Genomic DNA, 6,864 nt, shown 5'->3' with positions numbered 1-6,864 from the left:
TGACATTAAGATATGCTTGGATTATAAAGTAGATCATTCATTGAGTCATAGGATACCCTGTCATGGACAAGGTCAAGATAATTCATTGCTAGAGCAAGGATGTGATTAAGGAAAATACATTGATAGTATAGAACAAGCATGGGATGATGATTTCCACCATTAATGATGCCAAGATTGTGTTTTTAGTGAGGATTATAGCTCATAAATTTGATTAGTCTAGCTGATTGGATAATGTATCATGTGTTGCAGTAGATGTGGCATGGAATATTGCAAAGAAATATCACCACTATGACCTTGCTGACCTGTAATTGACACAATTGGCTTAGAATTTTGAGAGCATTACAAAACCAAAGAATTCTATATCTAAGTTTGTTTCTCTACTTGTTTTCATATTCTTTTATGTACATAATTCTTTTCCTATAATTGGCAATGTCACTTGGAACAAGAAGAAACTTGTAATTGAGTAGATTAATGAGTTCATTAAAAAGTGAGGTGATAATTTTAAAAAAGTAATTGATGGTTACTTTGAAGAGTTTAAGAAAAATTTGAAGAACATGACAAGGATTCATCAATTCTTGGTGGATAAATATTATGATGATGTATGTTTCTTAGTGGATACTAATTGGAAATACATTCAAGTATTATACCTAGGATGGAATGGTTAAGACCATTATCATATGAGATTAACATTGATGAAGCTACAACTGCAATTACAACTTTGTTAGATGAGCCAATTGATAAGGATGCCAAGCCATTTGATAGATATGACAACAAAGGTTAAGATCACTATGCAAATAAATGAACCTAAGACTGAGAAGAAAAGAAAAGGCATGATAAGAATATTAGAGAAAATATTTGGTGGAGGAGCCAAACATGAAGCATCATTGCAGATTACTAAGGGAAAAGGTGAGGACATGTCAAGTGATGAAGAAGAAGGAAGTGAAGAAAAGGAAGTAGAAGGAAAAGGAAAAGAGATAGTGGTTGTTGATAGTCAGGAAATTAAGAGCAGCAAGAAGGTCACCAAGCTTTTCTCAACTACACAAAGAGTCACAAGTCAAAGGAAAAAAGGAGAAAACTATAGTAGTGACTAAGCCAAAGAATGAAGTAGCTAAAGCCACTAAGCCCTTTCAAAGAAAAATATTGAAAAAGAGGAAGAATACTTTAGTAGAGGAAGCCAAGCCAAGAAAACCTACAAAGGATCCAAGAAGAAAGGTTGTTATAAGATAATGAAATGACTGAGTCTAAAAATACAAGCCAATTCAGAATTACAATGCATAAGATGCCCTAGACTACATATGTACATTGTGAGAACATTAGGAAGAGTAAAAGTATGTCATGTTTCATATTTATTATGTATGATACATTGGACACTGCAGATAAGGAAAATATTCAATATGTAATACTTGATATGATGGAAACTTTTAAGTATACACCATTAGAGCTAGGTAATTTGATACTTAATAAGCTATATAATAATATTGATGAAAGATGGAAGTATTTCATTGAAGAGTGAAAGGAAAATGAGAGAAGGCACTATAGAAAATTTTATGCCAGAGTTGAAGTGAAAGAAAATTTCAAGAGCCATTAGTGAGTATAGCATAAAATTTGATCTTAAAAGGGGATCATTTCTAATTTTGAAAAGAAAAATAGAGAATTTGGTTAAAGAAAGAAAAACCATTTGGAATAAATTTTATGAGCTTATGGTCGATGAGAAGAAGGATGAGGCCATGAAAGCTGAACCTAAACATGTTGAATTGGATAATACTAAAGATTTCAATGATGATATTGTTCAACAAGGTAGAGAACAAATAGAAATAGTCACAATAGAAGATGAACCAGAGGCCATTCTAGTCAAATATGTAACAAATGAAGAAAATTTAATGGTTAAAACCTAAGAATTTGAGTACTATACTAACCAAGCCAAAAAGGAAGGAGGAAGCTCCATTATTAAAGTTAGCATATGAAATTTTGTTGTATCCAAATCCTATGTTGGAGAAAGTAAAAGATTACCCTAAGATCAAAACACGTGTGGGCTCACAACAAGTAGATTCAAAAACTTTTATTTCAACTATTCCTATTATTTCATTAAGTTCAAATATTAGTCAAGGAGAGGTAAATGTTGATGAAGTTGAGAAATAGAGTGTTTCAAACAATGAAGGTGAGAACACCCAAGAGCCAAAACATAAAGATGATGCCATAGAGGGAAATACAAATGTTAATACTAAGGGTGAGAAGAATGAAAAGAGTCAACAATAAATAATATATAAATCTACTACTAGTACTAGAACACATGCCTTGGGACCTCTGCATGAGGGAGAAAATGAGGTAGGAGAATAGAGTTCAAGCATTGAACTTTAAACTTGTGATGAAAAGGAGAAGACAGATAAACCAAATAAATAGGAAATAAAAAATGAAGAGAAGAAGATAGGTGAAGAGCCTAAGAAGGCTGAGGAAATTAAAGAGCAACCATAAAGGTTGAGTTTGGAAGTTCTAGTACAAGAACATCAAACTATGTTGACCTCTAGCACACCAAACTCTAAAGGCACGAGATTGAAGAAGAAGGTGAAGTAGTCACCACAAGCCATAAAGGGTAAGCATATTACTCTAGATGAGGAAATCATGATTCCAAATAGGACTTATACAAATTGAGTATTGAGCACATGAGAACATTGAGTGACTTACTAGATAAGAAGGCCAAGCAAGAGGAGATGAGAAAAGAGCATCAACAAAGGCAAGTATTGTACCATAGAGAAAAGATGTATTTCTTGATAGTATTTTTGTTTATGATCTAGATGAGAAGGCCCTAATAATTGATAAATTGATCAAGATATTGGAGAAATTAAATAACCTTGATATAGACACACAAGAGAAGTTTATGCAGTGGTTAAAAAGAAAATTTGAAAATAGAATTTTAGAGAAGGTTGCTATTGAAATTGTAATCAAGAAGGTGGAGCTCTCCACTTTGATTTCTGATCTGGAGCATATAGCAACTAGTGCCAACATATTGTTTGGTAAAATATGCAATATTCTAGGATTTATAAAGAAAATTAGGGAGAAAATGGATAAAATTGATGAAGATTTATGTAAATTAGGATCAGATCTAAACATGGATCGTAGTTCCAGTTCAATTTATTTTTCAAAGATTGGATTTCTACAAGGGAAACAATTAGATTTGTTACACGAGGAGTGAAATACCAAAAATGAAATCACTTCCATGTAAACCTTATTATTACCTCATTTGTAAGTAATGCAAAGACATTTATAGGTTACAAAGGACCTAATGCAAAGTCCACTAGTGTCTATAGAAGACAACATGGTGAATCTCGTAGTGAAACTAGAGATTGAATGACACATTCTTGAGACACTCTAGAAAAATTGGGATAATACAATGTCTATTATTATGAGATTGCACCACCCATTTTTGGAAGAGTTTGGTATACTCCCCAAGTCACAATTGAATGTCACTACTCAGTATAAGTGAGAAAAATAAGGGCAAAATACATGTTTATATGCCAAGTATGAATACAAAAGGGGAAATGTATGAATATTTTGAAATTTAAATAATATGTATATCATTTCTAAGGAGTATAAGGAGTATGGAGTATTAAGGAGATAGAGATGACAACTATATAAAAAAAATTTGGAAAAGATTGTGAAAATACAAGTTACAATGATATATGGAGTACACCCTAAGGGGGAGTAAATATTTTGAAGTTTTATTATGAACAAATTTTGAGCATGATAAGTTCTTTTTCATCTAATGCCAAATGGGTATATTTTTGACCCTAAAGGTAATCTTAGTATTGTCAATTAGTGCAAAATACTTAATCATTTACTAGGAAGAGTTGGTCAATCAACACTATGATCGAGCCACTAGTAAGGCCAAGCTACATCAAGAAGAAGTATACAAGTTTAGTGTATACTGAGGTAGACGTCATTTATGAGAACATCTATAGTTGACAAACATTTTAGTTGTTTCTAAGTGATACATATGAGCCAAGAAGTTTAGAAGGTTAAATTAGTTTAAACCAAGTGCAGTTCATGATGAGGGACAACATGAAGAACCAAACATAGCTGAGTATTAGGAAGGTATAAGTGTTGAGTAACACAGTTTGAGTATATTAGTTTGGAATGACACAAATACTTGTGTAAAGAGTTTTTCCAAGTATGACTCATGTTTCTAAGTTCAAGGTGAACAAAAAGGATGTAATTACGCCTATGATTACACATCATTAATCCCTAAATGCTATGATCAACCAATTAGAAAATAGGAATGACTAAGAAGAAAAAATGATGAATCCTAATCATTGATCAAGATCCATAAGCTTTGTGAGATGGTTATAAAACAAGGGTTTCAAGATAGAACAAATTTTTGCAAGGAAGAAAAATGCATGAATGCAAAGATGAAGGTGAATTAGTGAGTTAAGTGTTGAGAAGGAGTAAGGTGGCTGAGTAGTATAGTGAGAAAATATTGCAAATCAATCATAAAGAGGTTATTATAGTTTGGTTAGAGAAGATCTATTATTAGTATTTTAGTGCATATCAAAGGATCAAGGTATTGTTACATTTTAACAAGTGTATCAAGTGGATCTCCGAACAAAGTGGTCCTAATAGGCCTATTGTAAATCTCTTAATAGAGTACTCACTTAGTTGTGATGTTAAATTTTTTTGTAAAGGTAGACTTAACAATCTTGCAAGATTTTAACAAAGTAGACCCCTCACATGGTAGATCATTAGAAGTGATCAAATTGCAGCCCTAACATGTACTTTATTACTGTAGTAGTGAATATTTTTTGGGTGTCATCCCCACCACAATCTTACCTTCACCTTGGAGGGTTTCTACGTTACCAAATCTTGTGTTATGTGTTGATTACTTGTTTACACATTTTATTCATGGAAGTAGATGGTAGATATGATATTATGTGTTATTACATAATGATGCATGATAAGGTTAATGTTGAGATGTGTGAAGAATTAAGCTTAAATACGTTTTATGTTTGAAGTGGTAAAAGTTTGAGGATCCTAATTCACCGCCTCCTCTCAGCTTCTTAGTTTCCCTTTAGATTTCCAACACTAAATCCTTCCAACCAAGGATAAAAGGTGAGATTTCCATTTGAGATACTTTTTCCAATCTTAGTAAAGATTCATTCCCAAATTTAATTTATTGAGGGACCAATTATGAAAGGGATACCAAGATATATAACCACCTTGGAGGATCCAACCCATCTTCACCACCTAGTATTCATCCATGTAGTAGGTAGATCAAACTAATTGACAACTTTGAAATTTTGGGGAGAAACTTTATCTTCTGAGGCCAAACAAAATAATTCCAACCTATGTAGTATGTCATCAAAATTAATTTCACTACACTCAAGATATAGTTCAATATCATTTGTACATTGGGCATTGAGTAATGAGTTATCATCAAGTAGCCTTATTCCTTTTACTAGTGGTCCCAATTTAGTACATATAAAAACATAAAATAAGTATTATCAGTAATAAAAAATAAAATTGAGAAAATGGGATACCCCTTTTGAATAGGCCTCTATTATTTGATAGGATTAGATAAGGAGCCATTGAAATAAACAATAGTTGAGGAGTCCTTAAAATTGTGCTTCAATCCTTCTACTAAGGCATAAGGAAAACCTAAATCTTTCATGATTTTCATCACAAATAGCTACTTAATTATATCACAAGTTATTCAAAGTTAATTAATACCATGGTTTCATTCTATCTATCTACTTTGGCCTACTGTGTAGCTTCCTAGAGAGTGATAAGGTTCTCAAGATTATATCTACTTCTAATAAATTTCATCCAAGTAACTAAAATAATCTTCCCTAATACACTTCAGATCCTCTTAGCAAATCCTATCCATAATATTGTAAGAGAGGTTCAAATTAAGTAACAAGCCCCCAATTTTTAACCAATGCTTTGTCTCTTCTCTAAGGAAGAAATTTGATCACCCTTCATTTGATATTATGTCCACAAGCACCCCTATAGAAATTCTTATTATATAGTTCTAAAATTTCTTGTCCAACCCAGTCAATGTTTGCCTTGTAAAACTAGTATTAGCCAAGTCTTTAATCATATTCCACATAGATATATCTTTGAAAAAGTTTGAAAACTCATCCTCAATCACCTTTTTTGGAATCATTTGAAAAGAATTTCTTGATTTTTTCAAAATTATCCTTTTATGTTCTGAAGTAAAAAGGCCTTCGTATAAATTTAAAAATATTTACAAATGTCTTTAGGGTTATTAGTGGGGTTATAATTAAGTGTGATCTCTTTAATTATTTCCCTCTTCTATTTATGTGTTATGATATGTTGGTACTAGCCAGTACTAAGAGGGGGTAAATTAGTACACTCAATTTTACAAAATCTACTAGTTAATACAACAAGATTTATCACACACTTTGCCACTTTAAGTATTAAAGAAATGATGAATTCTATGCAATAAAAACATACAATATCACATAGAGAAGCATACATTAATGAAATAAATATTTTTACATAGAAAACCATGGTGTGAGTAAAAAATATAGTGGTAGTGATATCTCCACTACCCTTTCCTTGCAAGTAAAAGGGTTCCTTGTTAAAGGCTTACATATGTTCCTTCTAAGAATGCATCCTATTAAGAATGCAAGTAACATGTTATGATTACAATACCTTGCTAATGCTACCTTGTTAAAGGACTTCAATCTCTTTCTAAGAGATACCTCGTTAGAGGATTTCAAATACTTATTATCAATCTTCCTTGTTAAAGGCTTACAATAGTTTCTATGGTTATAAAATAAACTAAAGTGTTAGATCTAAAATATTTGGCACACCTTGCCTAGTCTGGCAAATATTTCTTCAAGATGATTT

Source organism: Cupressus sempervirens, chromosome 9 (assembly GCF_028749045.1).
Source record: "Cupressus sempervirens isolate cs-2001-9-10 chromosome 9, ASM2874904v1, whole genome shotgun sequence".
NCBI classification, from domain to species: Eukaryota; Viridiplantae; Streptophyta; class Pinopsida; order Cupressales; family Cupressaceae; genus Cupressus; species Cupressus sempervirens.
The sequence above is the reverse complement of the archived record's forward strand: the minus strand, read 5'-3'. Positions refer to the sequence as shown.